This window comes from Setaria italica, chromosome VII (assembly GCF_000263155.2).
Source record: "Setaria italica strain Yugu1 chromosome VII, Setaria_italica_v2.0, whole genome shotgun sequence".
NCBI classification, from domain to species: Eukaryota; Viridiplantae; Streptophyta; class Magnoliopsida; order Poales; family Poaceae; genus Setaria; species Setaria italica.
Genome location: NC_028456.1, coordinates 18,035,690 through 18,050,513, shown reverse-complemented (window position 1 = coordinate 18,050,513; position 14,824 = coordinate 18,035,690).

Here is a 14,824-nt window from a genome sequence, read left to right as displayed (position 1 = left end):
TCTCGCCTGACTCTAGGCTAATCCCTAAAGCAATGTGCTAAAATACCTAAACTAGCACTAATCAAGACCTTAGCCTTATGCTAATTGCCTTAACCTTCTCTTTTGTGCTTTGGTGGATAGAGCACTTGTGTGTATGTGAGAACCAAGCCTATAGCTTATCCAAACTCTAAGACACCTCAAATGGCCAGGCAATGGGGTATATATAGCCCCAACTCCAAGAACTAGCCGTTACATAGCCGTTGTAACTTTTTGCATATCACCGACTCATTCGCTGCCATGATTACTGTAGCCACCGTATGAATTGGTGAGGCTCAAATTATACTCCAAACCTTTCAAAGCTGATTTTGAGCCGATGCTAAGCTGAGCTGACGATCAACGACTGATTCGGTGATGGTTACTGTTACCAGAGTATGAATCGGTGGTAACAGTGCACGCGCCTACTTGGCCCTGCCTGTGGTCACTGACTGATTCGGTGACGGTTACTGTTACCAGAGTATGAATCGATGGTAATAGTGCACGCACGTACCTTGGCCCTGCCCGTGGTCACCGAATATGTCGGTGACGGTTCCTAGTACCAGAGTATGGATCGGTGCATATTTCAGCAGGATTCGCTTCAAATCTTCACGTGTCTTTGTCCCAGCTTCATTATCATCATTTGTAAGCCTTAGAAGAAGACTATCTCTGAATTTTTTACTATCATTTGGATGCCGTAGAATTCTTCCAAGTCTTTTCTTTTTCTTCTCATTTTGATAGTTTTGTAATTCATCCTTGGACCTATAAAATATCTACAAAAGTATATTTTGCCAATACATTAGTCCCGATGACTATGTTATCATTAATCACCAAAATCATATTATGGCCTAGGACTATTTTTCTTATATTCCTTATAGGTTTGCATTTGCATCTGCTTAATTTGCTGTGAGAAATGATGTGGTGAAGGATATGACCCACTCCTCGAACAGACAAAGAGAACTAGAGTATAGAAGTGAAACGATCCATGGTTATCCTACTCCTCGAGCAAAATAGTCAATTGGTTACATTGCTAGCTCGCAAAGTGGCCCGTACGTGTGGGGCTCTGGGCTCATCTTCACATAACCTGCATGGTCACCTCCTCCGGAGAAGAACCTCCACGCCGGGGACGAGGCAGCAACGGACGCGCCGCGTGCAACGTCTTCCTTCTCCCCGTCCTCGTCGCGCTCCACCTCCGACATGACCCGCCGGAACTCCTCGGCGCTGCACGGCAGCACCAGCGGCCCGGCCGCGGGGTGCGGGAACCCATACTCGGCCTCCGCTTCGTCCAGCAGCGCCCTGAACAGCGGGTGGTTGGCGCGCTCGGCGCGCACCACGAACCGCTCCCTCTCCGGGCCGACCAGCACCGCGAAGCACCCCGGCGGCGCCGCCGGTGAACGCCGCCGGCTGAGGGACCGGCGGCACCGCTCCACGGTCTTGGCCAGGAAGCCCTTCCTCTCCGCCTGGTTCCGCGGGGACGACGAGCTCCTGCTCCAGCGGAGCTTCTCCATTTGCTGCCGGCCGGGCAAGGGCACGCACTGGAAGTCTGAAGAAGCTAGGGCAAGAAGCAAGGTCACACTTTATATGTGTGAACTAGGTACCCGGGCAGTGCGCGGTAAGAAAACCAGGTCTCGCGACTCTCGTGGCATAGCTTCGAATTTCGTGGTCTTCAAGCCAGGACAAATTTGTTTCATATTTGGCCCTGTAGTATTAAAATGCATACGAAGGCCGCCGCCGGTTTTACATTTCAAACTTACCAAGTGGCAAGTACCGTTGTCAGTACTAAAGTACCTGTTGAGTGTCTGACGAGGTGAGTGCTGAAATGTAGGTGCATTATTGTTGCAATTGGCACACATGCACGTATAATTACGTCAATCATATTTCACTTGATACAAAAACCTTCTGACTCGGCCCCGTTTGGGGTAGCTGGAGCTTTTTCCAAAAGCAGCTTGTCCAAGAAGCTCACTTGAGAATCTGCTAGTTTGATAAGCTAGTCTGTTTGGCAACCTAGCTTTTGGATAGCTGGCTGTTGAGCTGGAGAGTGGAATGTCTGAAATACCCTCTGTATAATGAATGCCTGGTAAATTGTAATGAATGGCCCGAAGGAGCTTGGTTAATACAATTTCATTTGTTTCATTTGATATTTCATACTAATAAATTAACTAAATAGTAAATTTAATCTATATAATCATATAGTATTTCCATTCTTTCATCGAGCTTACACAAAAGCATATCCCAAGCATGAGTAGCTTTTTTTTTAAGCCTATACAAAATACCAACTTTATGCTATTACATACAAAGTGAGTCGTGCACCATCCATTTTGCATCTACCCTCTATTTTCCATCAAGGATTTTGCAATGGAATCACGAAATGCACACATATCAACATCATCTGATGATGCACCATTGTAGTCCGCACCTTCCGATGAAACAACCGGCGCTGCACAAAGCTTGATATACAGCACTGACGATCACCAACGCACAAAGCTTGATTGAGAAGAATGGAAACAGTGGCACCATGAATCACAAGTTAAACCATATGTGCATATGGCTGATAAAACCACACAAGCAAGAGTTGCTAGGAGCCTAGGACCTTTAATACCATCCATCGAATTCAGAGTGGTATAGGCGAGTGGCAGCCTCTTAATAACTCCACAACGACAGTGGACATGCACAAGGAGCTGACAGCCGGGGACTTAATTAGCAGCGTGGAGCAGGAACTCCAAAGGGACGCTGCCTCTAAGGAGGACATGTCATCGGAAACATATGTGCCACAAGCGACAAACCTGCAGCGTGAGAAATAGAGATGACGCCAGCAGCGTAGGCAGTGGCAATCCTGCAAGATCGGCAGTCATCACCTACACCGCAGCTAGCTCTGCAACGCAGATCTCAGCTGGCAGCCCATGCGGATCTTGATGCCACATCATTGGTTGCCACTGCATTTGTTCATGCAACCACCACACAGGAGACAGCACCTCCCTTTGCCTAAGGTTTAATTTGGTTGGATGGAAGGGTATGAAAAGTGGAGATGTCGCACGCATCTTATCGCCATTGGTAGTGAGGCTGCTAGGCTAGCATTTCAAAGTCGACAGAGGTGATGCCTTGATAATTAATTTTAGAACCAAGCTTCAACCACTAAACACTATTGGAAAACTGAGCATTCGTTTCGAGGCTCAGTACCGGTTCCATTTTGACCCAGTACTAATATGAGCATTAGTACTGAGCCTAACGGATAGTCCCCGAGGAGCCCCCCTAACCCCTTTAGTACCGAGTGGAGGTTCCACCCGATACTAAAGGTGACCATTATTACTGAGTGGAGGCTCCACCCGGTACTAATGTGCTGAGGGCCTTTAATACCGGGTGGAGGCTCTACCCAATACTAAAGGGTCACCTTTAGTACCCGGTGGAGTCTCTACCCGGTACTAAAGGGTTTCCTCCGCCTCCCTCCATCCGCACGTGGGGACTTTAATTTGCACCAGCCCCCTCCCTTCCCTCGAGGCACTAGCTGGCATTATCCTCTCACCCTCCCTCCGCCTCCCTCTCCATCCGCTAGCTAGCCTTATCCTCTCAACCTCCCTCTGCCTCCCTCGCCTCCCTTAGCTCCCTCCCTCCAGGAGTCCCTCCTTCCCCCTCCACCGGCCGCCTCCCTCCCTTCCCAGCCTCCCGTCTCCTCCCCCTCCGCTCGCCCCTCACCTCGTGCTTGAGGCGAGGAGCAGCGGCGGGGCAAGGTGCTGCGACGGTAGCCATCGAGGCACAAAGTGGCCGGTAGGATGCGAGGTCGGGGGCAGCGGGATGCGGTGATGAGACCCAGCGGATGGAGCGGCGGCGATGGGATCCGGCAGATGGAGTGGCGGGATCCGCCGGATGGAGCGGCAACGGCGGGATGCGGGGGTGGCGGTGGCGGTGGTGGCAGGATGCAGTGGTGGTGGTGGTGGCGGGATCCGAGCTCGCTGGCGGGATGCGAGGCCGGGGGGAGGGCGGAGGGTGGCATTGGGGGGAGGCTGGGCAGGGAGGCCAGGGGAGGGGGCCCGGGTGGGGATATCTTTTTTTTAATTTTTTTAATACCCCTTTAGTACCGGTTATTTCAACCGGTACTAAAGGGTCCCCTTTAGTACCGAACTAGTAGTACTTGTTGCGAAACCGGTACTAAAGGAGGTTCCCAACCGGTACTGATGGGCTTTCCCAGTAGTGAAAACTGTGTTTGACAGAGCTCCCAGAGCTGATTCCCTGTTGAATCCAGCAGGAGCTCTGCCAAACAGTTTTTAAGAGAGAAGTGATTCTCTGAAATGAACTAAGAGGTTGGGAGATGAAAAAAGTTGCTTCTCCTGATTCCGTGAAGAGATTCTCCATCCTGATTTTAAGAGTTTATACTAGAGAATCAAAGAAAATTATTTATTCACAGAATCACTTCTCTCATAGAATTAGCTCTCTTGATTTTGACCTCTCTTCACTAATTACCAATGTGTACTCAAGCTGTCGTTAAGATTTCCCTCGCTACTAGAAACAGCTGGATATTATACACTGATCCTCAGCACTGTCGCTTGGAATGCAAAAAAGGTTGTAGGATCATGCACTGCAAACAAGAATCTTCTTGAATCCACAATTTGCAAGGGTTTCAGATCCCTCCTGGCCATGTGGCACCCTTAAAAACTGCTGCATGTGTGCCGGATCAAGGATGAATAAGCGCCGTGATAGTCTAGAGAACTTGCCGTAGACTCCTGCATAATATCGGTTGGCTGGAATGGCATGTGACACAGCAGATCAGCAAATCTTCTTCTTAGACTAGTCTGACTAGCTAGGGATTTGGCCGTGGACATCGATTACCGGTTAGGACGACTTAGATCCACGTGTATTATATTACATCATTTTTGTACGAGAGGATCTGCAGTATAGACATCATATTGGAGAACTGACTAGAAGATCGAATGCTACCTTCCAAAAGGCTTGACTTTCAATTGACTAACTCCTTCAAAGTCAGCAAGAGCACTATTTCACATATCAACAACACTAACACAACCCAGAACACAAATTTAAATTTAAATTTCTATTTTAATGTTTTGCTAAACGCGTTAAGTAATACTATGAAACAATATTTTTTCTAGCTAGGTAATACTATTGCCTTTATCATTTTCAGCTGTCTGATCTACAAAACATAAAAAAGACTTGTTATCCAGGAAATTAAACCCAGAATGATGTTTAGTTGTAACTAGAGTGAGAACAAGTCAAGAAACAATAATCAAACAGAGCACATGGCTCCATTACCCTCGGAGATCAACATTATTATAGTAAAGTAGCCTCATAAGGATCCTTGAAGATGTAGAAGACATAATATATATATCAGTAGTGCTGTAGAAGTAGACTGAGGGGACAACTTATCGCTGTGATAAGTCAATTACAAGGCAGTTTACTATTGAGCCGAACTGATAGGGGTGATCTTGCTGCACTTGAATATAGGCAAGCTGATGGAGCCATCAGCTCCAAAGTTGATTTTCTTCACTCGTTTTTTTCACAAGCACTTTAACAAACCCCATTAATGCGCCACGGTCACTAACAGCTGATTTCTCATGCAAACAATCCTAATGTCATGTAAACAAGTTGCTAAGGCGGCATGAGAATTAAGGAGGAGGTAGAAGAAATAATTTCTCATGAAAAAACCATGAATACCTGAGAACCAAGGAAAGAAGGGCGGGGATAGAGAGAAAAGTTGAGAAAAGAAAAGGGATTGGATGATAATGTATTTTGAAAAAAAAACTAACTATTGTGAATGTAATCTGTATGTGTAGTACCTATATGGCTAACAAACTAAGTAAAGAAACTATCTGTTACTTGGGCTCGGAGATTGCCCATAGAGCGCATGACATGTCACCTCTGCAAGCTCCGCGTGCACTTCATGGACTAGCACACTTATCGAATTGGATGCGTGGTGATGGATTTTTTTTTGAAATAAACGTGGTGATAGAATTGATTGTCATATCTTTATTTCCTAATCATATGAAGACAAAAAGGGAGTCAATTTTAAGATGTCATGTGGGGACAGGAAGTAAGAAAGATAATTCTCAATTATATAACATAAGTTCACCCACTACTAAAAAATGATTTCTAGGGACGGTTGAAATGACATTTGTAGGGCGAACGCGCCACCCGCTCCTAGCTTTCGCAGCTACAAATAGCTGTTTGCGGGGGCAGATAGCCTGCTCCTGCAAAGCCGTTTCCAGGGTGAACCTGCCCCTGGTAATACTGTCTTCAGGGGCGAGTGATGCCATCACTCACCCCTGCAAATTGTTTTGCAGGGGCGGGTGAAGCCATTACCCGCCTCTGGAAATGTTGTTCCCGCTAAAATTTTGTACCATTTTCACGCCAAATTTTTAAAATATGGTTCTCAATCAACCCATTCAGATCCAACACTCAAAAAAACACTGTATATGCAATAAAATTATATAACTAGTTCCTACATCAATAAGGAAAGAGCAGGGGTTCATCCATGCCACAATACAATATAACCATTTCTGATAATAGTGCAAGTTCGTACATCAATACTTAAAGGTCGTAGAGGGAACAAGTTTAAATCCATAAGAAAAGGGTAGGGGTACAACCATACAAGTTACATATTTCGTACTAATCCGGCTCGCTTCCTTAGATATGGAACATAGTTAAGGTCTCCAATCATCCAGCCTAGAACTTCATCAAAATAAGTTAGAGCACGGATGAGTGCACTCTCTCTCACTTCATATGGATGGTCACATACACTAATATAAATCTCGAACAATGGAGACGTTAATTGATGTGGCCTATAGAAAGTGAGATGGGCGTGGAACTTCCAATCTCTGGTGAATATCGAGTTTCCACCTATGTAAGTCAAATCAAACACATCCAAGACTTGATCCAGAATCGTATGAAAGCTCGTTGCCGCAATGGTAGTACCAAATATATCCTAAAATATGATAATAACATGATGAAAGTTAAAAGATGTAACATAACTAAAGTTAAGAATGATAAAAGAATGTTCCATACCATGTCATGTTGATTAAGTCGATAAAGTCTCTTAGTAGTCACAATCACATTGTTTTCTCCCTCCTCGAGCTACTTTATCAAAAATATGACAAGTTTGGCACAAAATACCCATGATCCTTAAGCTGCTCTAGGCAGGTCTCTACGACGGTCCTCTCAAAAGTTACTCGTTGGTGCTATTTGACCCCATGCGGCAATTGAAACCATCGGGATGGCCTCTCCTGTTGACATCGAGGTGAAATCTGTATCTCAAATAGGTACTTGTAAAGCGATATGTACTCTTTTAAAATGAGGTTCACCAACACCTTCGGTTTGCATTACAAGAGAAGTACCACTTATAACTTCGACAACATCTTTGACCCATTGTAATAGGGTTGATAAGCTACATTGTATGTAAGTAAATTTAGAATTTATTCATATGTATTAAAAAATCAATTAAAAGAAGGAAAGGATATTACTATGTTGGGAACTGATCTGCCACCACCACGGCGGCCACCTCCACAGCCGCCGCCACCACTTCCACTTGCCATAGTTAGCCAAAAATATCAAAATAAAATTGTAATAAGATAGATAATTCCACAAACATCAACTGCAATGATAATTTAGACAAGATAGATTTTTCCAAAAATTAACTTCAATGATTGTCCAAAATAATGGAAGAAATTTACAATTGTTAGTTTACATAATAATGGAAGAAATTTACCCGCAGCAGGTAGGCGGCGGCCCAGTGGGGAGGTGGTGCTCGGGGAGGAGGCTGCCCGAGGCCAGCAGGGATGAGGAGGTGGCCGGGCAAGGAGGCGGCTCGGCTGGAAGGCGGCGGCACTCAAGGAGGAGGCTACCCGACCCCGCGGTGGTGGAGAGGAGGGAAGGAGGCGCGCCCCGTGTTGCACGGTCCAGCGGTGGAGAGGTGGCGCGGGGAGGCGCCACGATGGGAAAGGCGACGCTACGGCCCGACGGTTGCGGAGCCCATGGGGGAGGGGAGTGGCACCAATCTGGGAGAGGGAGGGGGAAAATTTTGGCAGCCTGTTGGCATCCCACGGGCTTCTCCAAAAATTTAGCTAACTCCCTGCAGGCATTATCATATATAGGGTGCCATTAGCAGGGGCGGGTGGCACCACCACCCACCTCTAAAAAGGATTTCGAGGAGCGAGTGATGGAGTCACCCGCTCCTAGAAATCGTTTCCAGTGGTGGGATGGATTCACCCGCCCCTAGAAATTGTTTCTCCACTTTTGTTTTTCTTCTAAAATGTATTTTTGAGCTATTAAATGATCTCAAATGCAAAAGTTGTCAACGATAAAGTTTAATGTCTCGTTGAGCTCTACAATTTTGATATAAAGTTTATATTCATCCGAGATAAATTGTAAAAGTTTGCATTCAAAAAATACATCCACTAAACACATTCACATATACTCATACATTCAACTTCAAAAGTTATTGTGCTTCTCAAATGAAAAATATATATGCCAACTTCAAAAGTATTAGGTAATTGATTCAGTTACATGACATAATTGATTTAAAGTCCATGAGATAATTAATTCAAACTACATATTACACGAGTTAAATAGACTCAAACTAGTTATATATTACACGGTAACAATTCTTAATTCTCCGTCCTTGCGTGCCCAAGGCATTTCATCTTTCTTTATACTTGCTTCTAAAATCATCATCTTCTGTGGTAGGTCTATGAAGAGGTTCATTTCATTGTACTGATTATATTCTTCAACATCTTCGATACAATCAACTCCTAAGATTTTTTGTTTTCCAGGGACTGCAATGTACTTTGTCTTTTTTCAGGATCAACAACATACATAACCTGTGCAACCTGTGAGCAAGTTCCCAAGGGCTATCTTTGTAACCAACATTGTTGAGGTCAACAATTGTGAGCCTATAGCCGTCCACTTCAACACCTTTTGGGTGTTTGACCCAACGGATCTATATATTGGAACCATAGTGGACTTCCCGTATATCATCTATGACACCATAATATGTGGTATTTTGGCCGGTTCTCTCCTCTAAGGCCTCAAGACAAACACCACTATTCCGAGACACAGTCTTCTTATCCTTCGCTGTAGTATAAAATAGATATCCATTAATATCATAACCTTGCCATGACGTGAGCTGCCTACATGGGCCAACTGCCAATCTTTTGATCGTTTGATCTTCCATGGTTTCCCCATCTGGTAGATTTAGGTGCTTCAACCATGCGGTTAAACGACACTTGTGCTCCCTCATGATCCAATCTTCCGAGCGGCCCTTAATTTGAGCACGAATCACACTCAAGTGTTGACAGACTAAAGATGACATTATTGTGAGGTGCCCGTATCTGATCGACCATGTGAATCATGAGATGTTCCGTAATATTGAAAAATCTTGGAGGGAAGCATATTTCCAATTGCACCATAGTCTCCCCAATAAATTCATAGAGGTGTTTCAATTCATCTTCATCAATAACCTTTTGAGAAATTTTGTTGAAAAAGTAACACAATCAAGTGATAACCATCTTCACATATACAAGCTTGATCGCTCTAATTGCAATTGAAAGGAACAACATCAACATCACATGACAATCATGATAGTTGTAGTCAGATAGCGATAGATCTTTCATCGAGACTAGTTTTCTGATGTTGGATGAGAATCGACTTGGTACTCTAATCCCCCGTAACGACTGGCACACTGCCTTCTTCTCATCTAGTGTCAAGTTGTAGCTAGTCGGGGGTAGTTCATATCTTCCATTCCCCTTATCGTAGGGGTGAAGGTCTTGTCTTATCTTAATGGCTACTAAGTCTTGTCGTGACTTCAGGGTATCCTTTGTCTTGGCTGATGTCTCTAGGAAAAGATCAATTGTGTTACCAAACACATTCTTCTTCAGGTGCATACCATCGATGGCATGGCAGACTTCAAGGTTCGGCCAATACAGCAAGTACTTGTAGAAGATCGATAGCTTCTTGAATGGCACGCCATCGATAGGTGGATTATCTCTATCTCTCTTCTTCTCATTTTTTATCATCTTCCCATAAGGAACCTGAATGGTCCTGACCATGTTGAAATCATAGTGCCCATCTCATTTTTCTGGAGCAGATTCAAGGTCGGGCTTGCCGCCAAAAAAATTATAGACCTTCTTACTTCGGTACATGTGTCCTTCCACCAAGAAACGTCTATACCCAAGGTAAACTACCTTTCTAGAACCTTCTAGGAAAGACCATACGGTGTCATTAATGCACCCCGTGCATCCTGTCTTACCTTTCACCTATCCTGACAAGACAAATAATGCTTGGTAATCATTGATGGTGACGAAGATAATGGCTCTTAGATTAAATTCCTGCCGTGTAAAACCGTTAATGATGTCGATACCATTCTTCCATAAAGTTTCCATCTCTTGTATCAAAGGCTCAAGAAAAACATCTATATCGATGCCAGGATGCTTTGGTCCTTGTATAAGGATGGATAGCAAAAAGTACTTTCTCTTTTGGCACAACCATGTTGGCAGGTTGTACATCATCAAGATCACTGATCATGTGCTGTGAGTGATGGTCCTTTCACCGAACAGATTCATTACATCCATACTTAGTGCAAATTGAACATTTCTTGGATCGTTTCCAAATTGTGGATATCGCTCATCGAACTTCTTCCACTAGCGGGTATTGGATGGATGTTGAAGATTTCCATCACCTTTCCTGTGCTTATCTGAATCCCACCATCGCATCAGTTCAGCGTCCTTTGGGTTTGAGAAGAAACGCCTAAGGCGATCAACAACAAAGAGGTACCACATGACCAAGGTAGGAATTCTACTCTGCTTCTTAGAAATGCCTAAATTAGTGTCTTCTAGCTCAAAAGTGGCAACACTATTCCTTGCACCCTTCCTCTTCCTTTTATTCCCATCGGTTGGACCTTGCCTGTCGTCATCACAATAACTGGAATTGTTTTTGTACCGACTTGCAGAACATACAGGACATTTGTCCAAGCCTTTGAAAGTATCCCCGTAGTACAAGATACAATGATTTGGACATGCATGAATTCTTTCCACACCCATTGTGAATGGACTGACAAGTTTCTTTGCTCGATATGTGTTGGCGAGCACTCTATTTTGCTTTGGAAGCAACCAAGCCAAGATACGCAGCAGATCATTGAAAGTACCATCGGACCAACCATGCTTAGCCTTTATAATCAACAACTCAAGTATGAAATGAAGTACGGTCCATTATTTTGGACATCTCTTTGAACATTCGTACACATTCTCCTCCACTGATTTCTTCACCGTCTTGAAGTTTCCTAATGCCTTTTCCACTACCAACCAATAGTTCCGCTTTGGTGTGATGCAATAACTGGCTCAGAAAATCATTGTCATCAAGTTCGTCATCGCCACTACTATCATAACCACTATTGTCACCACAACCACCATCGCCACCCTCGTCAACACCATCATCTCCATCGGAGCCACCACCATCATCATCGCCGCCACCCTCATCAAAACAATCGTAAGCATCAAACATTCTATCAAACTTGACATCTTCCATGATTTCGTCGAGCGGATTCTAAGGGGGTTCTTTCTCACCATGATATGTCTAGATCATGTAGTCTTCAACAAAACCTTGAACCATCACATGCGATCTTATTGTAGTTGTCTCCCCGAATACTCTCATGTTCTTTCAGGTTTTGCACGAACAAGCCACCATCTTTGTCTTCTGAACCATTACATTATTCTCCGCACCTTTAATAAATTTGTTAAGTTCTCCATGGAAATAGACGTTCGTTCCTCGTGCTTGATACATCCATGTCCTATCCATCTCTCTAAACAGCAAAAAAATTACACCATATAAAAACACCATACACACACACACTTACACACATGCAGTATTTCCTAATAAACAAATAAAAATATAGAAATCTTGGAAAAAATGAAAAATAAATATTCATCGTCCATGTCAACTTGTTTTGTCCCACAAAATCTTGAAAAAATGAAAATTATATCATGCATGGATCAATATAGAAAAAAACTAAATCTTCTTCTCTCTCCTCCATGGATATCTAGGAATTCATCATTCATGAATGAGGCTAAAACATCAAAGTTGAGTACTAATGATTAGATAATCTTGGTCTCCTACCTAAATAACCTAATTTCATCCAAAAGTTTGAGGTAAATGGAGCTCAAATGGCTAATCAACACCATGGAGATCTAGATCTATCTCGAGCTATATGGAACTCCATTTGAGCCTAAAACCTATGCAATAGGCTTCAAAAAAACAAGGAAATAGCATCAACTTACCTCCTATAAGCTCCAACTCCAAGGAAACAAAGTTGAAAACCTTCCCCCACCGTTTTTTCTTTTTTCGATTTTCGGGCAGTACCTCCCCCGAGCAGTGATTGTGCTGTCGGGAGGAGGAAGAAGCCCAGCTGGCTGTTTTGTCACCCATTTTCAGGGGCGTGACGTCCTGTGGCCTACCCCTGGTGAACCATTTGCAGGGGTAGGTGGTGGCGTCACCCACCACTGCAAATGGGGGATATTTCCATAGCCCGGAAAGATCGTTTTCAGAGGCGGGTGATGCCGTCACCCGCCCCTGCAAATGATTCTTCAGAGGCGGGCCACATGCTACAGTACCATCCCCATTTTATAGGTGCGGGTGGCAATTTCGTCCGCCCTTAGAAAAAAAACGGGGCATCCCTACAAATCGTTTTTGTAGTAGTGACCATCCCTATTTTAAATGATCATATAAAACTCCTCTTTCAAATTTCTTTTGTACCGCTATGTTATTTGCATCATGCGTGTCAAACGATTCATTAAGGAATTACTCGGAAGGGAGTAGCTAACATATTTCTCAAAATCGGAAATAAAACCGAGAAAGACATATCATGCCATCATGCCCGTCTTTGCATATGGTTAAAGGGACTGAAGAGAGAAGCATCAGTCAATTGTATCCAAAACTTGTTTTCTTGATACATCTCAGATTGACGATCGTCGGTTGATCCTACAGGCCAATATTATACAAGCAATCAAGAGGGTACAGTCATGGCACTCTTTCTAAAAAAAGACACTCTCTCTGTTCTTAAACATATGGCTTCACGAAAAATCTAATTAGTTCAAAAATAGGTTAGTTCAGTTGGTTTGTTGTAAACGTTGTATATTTGAGAATGGGGCCTCCAATTTGAGAATGGAGTATTATTTATGCTTAACAAACTCCTGGCCTGATTTTGTCCTCTTACCGTGGTCGTGGTTGCAACAATTTTGCTCTTTCGGCTCGCGTTATTATTGTTGTATACTCCATGGAAGAAGCATAGGAGGTGGAGAGGATCCCGGAGTTGAAGGCCCGCGCTCTTGTGAGAAAGGAAGAGAGAGGTTGGCGTGAACCTTCGGGACCAGCAGCCAGTAGCAGGGTTCCTATCTGACCGCCAGAAGCCAAATAAGGATCCCGGCTTAGGCCCGCTAGCGGCCCACTAACCCCTGCTTCTTCCCCGAGAGACGCCTCCACCTCTCCACCACCTCGGCCGGCGGCTGCCGCGCCGCCACGCTATCCACCCACCAACCGCTGCCACCCTCACACCCCACCCTTCCTAACCTAGTGGCATTCCTCGACCCCGCTGCTGGCCACCACCCACCAGTTATCCAGCCCTGCCTAGTCAACGGCGCTCATGCGCCGCCTCGCCTCCCCCGCCGGCCGAACCATAGCAGCCGGCGGCCTTCTTTTTCTAACGCCGGTTGACATTAGAGCCCCGGGAACCTCAAAACCCTAAACCTAACCTCCATCACCACTGCTCAGTACCGGGTCCAAAAATCCCTTTAGTACCAGTTGTGCAACCGGTATTGCTATTTCGATCAAATAACCGGTACTAAAGGGGGCCTTTAATACCGGTTGTATAAATAACCGGTACTAATTTGGGGACCCCACCCGGCCGCCCCCGCAGCGCCGCCGCCCTCGCGACATGCTCCGCTGGCCCCCTCGCACCGCTAGCCGCCCTCACCCAAAGAGAGAGAGAGAGAGAGAGGTGACGCCACAGCTATCGTCCTGCCGCACCGCCACCCCTTAGATCCCGGTGCCCCCGCCGCGCCTCCACGTTCTCCCACCGCGCCGGCCTGCAGATCCGCACTGCGCTACAGATCCTGTTGCTCCACGCACCGTCACCCGCTGCTGCTCCATGCGCCGTCACCCGCTGCTGCTCCATGCGCCGTTGCCCGCTGTAGCTCCCCATGCCGTCGCCCGCCACTCTGCCTGTGCACTCCCTCACCGCCGTGCTGTTGCCTGACCTCGCCCCACCGCCGCTCCTCAGCGGCGTTGCAGTGAGGGGCGCACGGAGGGGAGAGGGGAGGGGCGCGCCTGGAATGGTTGGAAGAGAAGCGACCGGGCACTGCTGGCCGCCGTGGGGGGGAAGGGAGGGAGGAGGGCCGTTCGGGGGAGAGAGGGAGAGTCACGAGCGGATAAGACGGTGAGGAGCGAACGCGTGCGGTGGACTTCAATCCAGTGAAGTTCAAGTTTTGGATCCCCACCCACCAATTAGTATTGGGTGGAGGCTTCACCCGGTACTAAAGGTTGCCAATTAGTACTAGGTACTAATGTGCAACCTTTAGTACCGGGTGAAGTCTCCACCTGGCACTAAAAGCCCTCAGGCACATTAGTACCGGTTGAAGCCTTCAACCGGTACTAATGTGCAACCTTTAGTACCGGGTGAAGCCTCCACCCGGTACTAAAGGGGTTCACGAGAGCCTCATTAGGAACTAACCGTTAGGCCCGGTACTAATACTTACTACATTAGTACCGGGTCAAAATGTAACCGATACTGAGCCTCGGGACGAATGCTCAGTTTTCCGGTACTTAC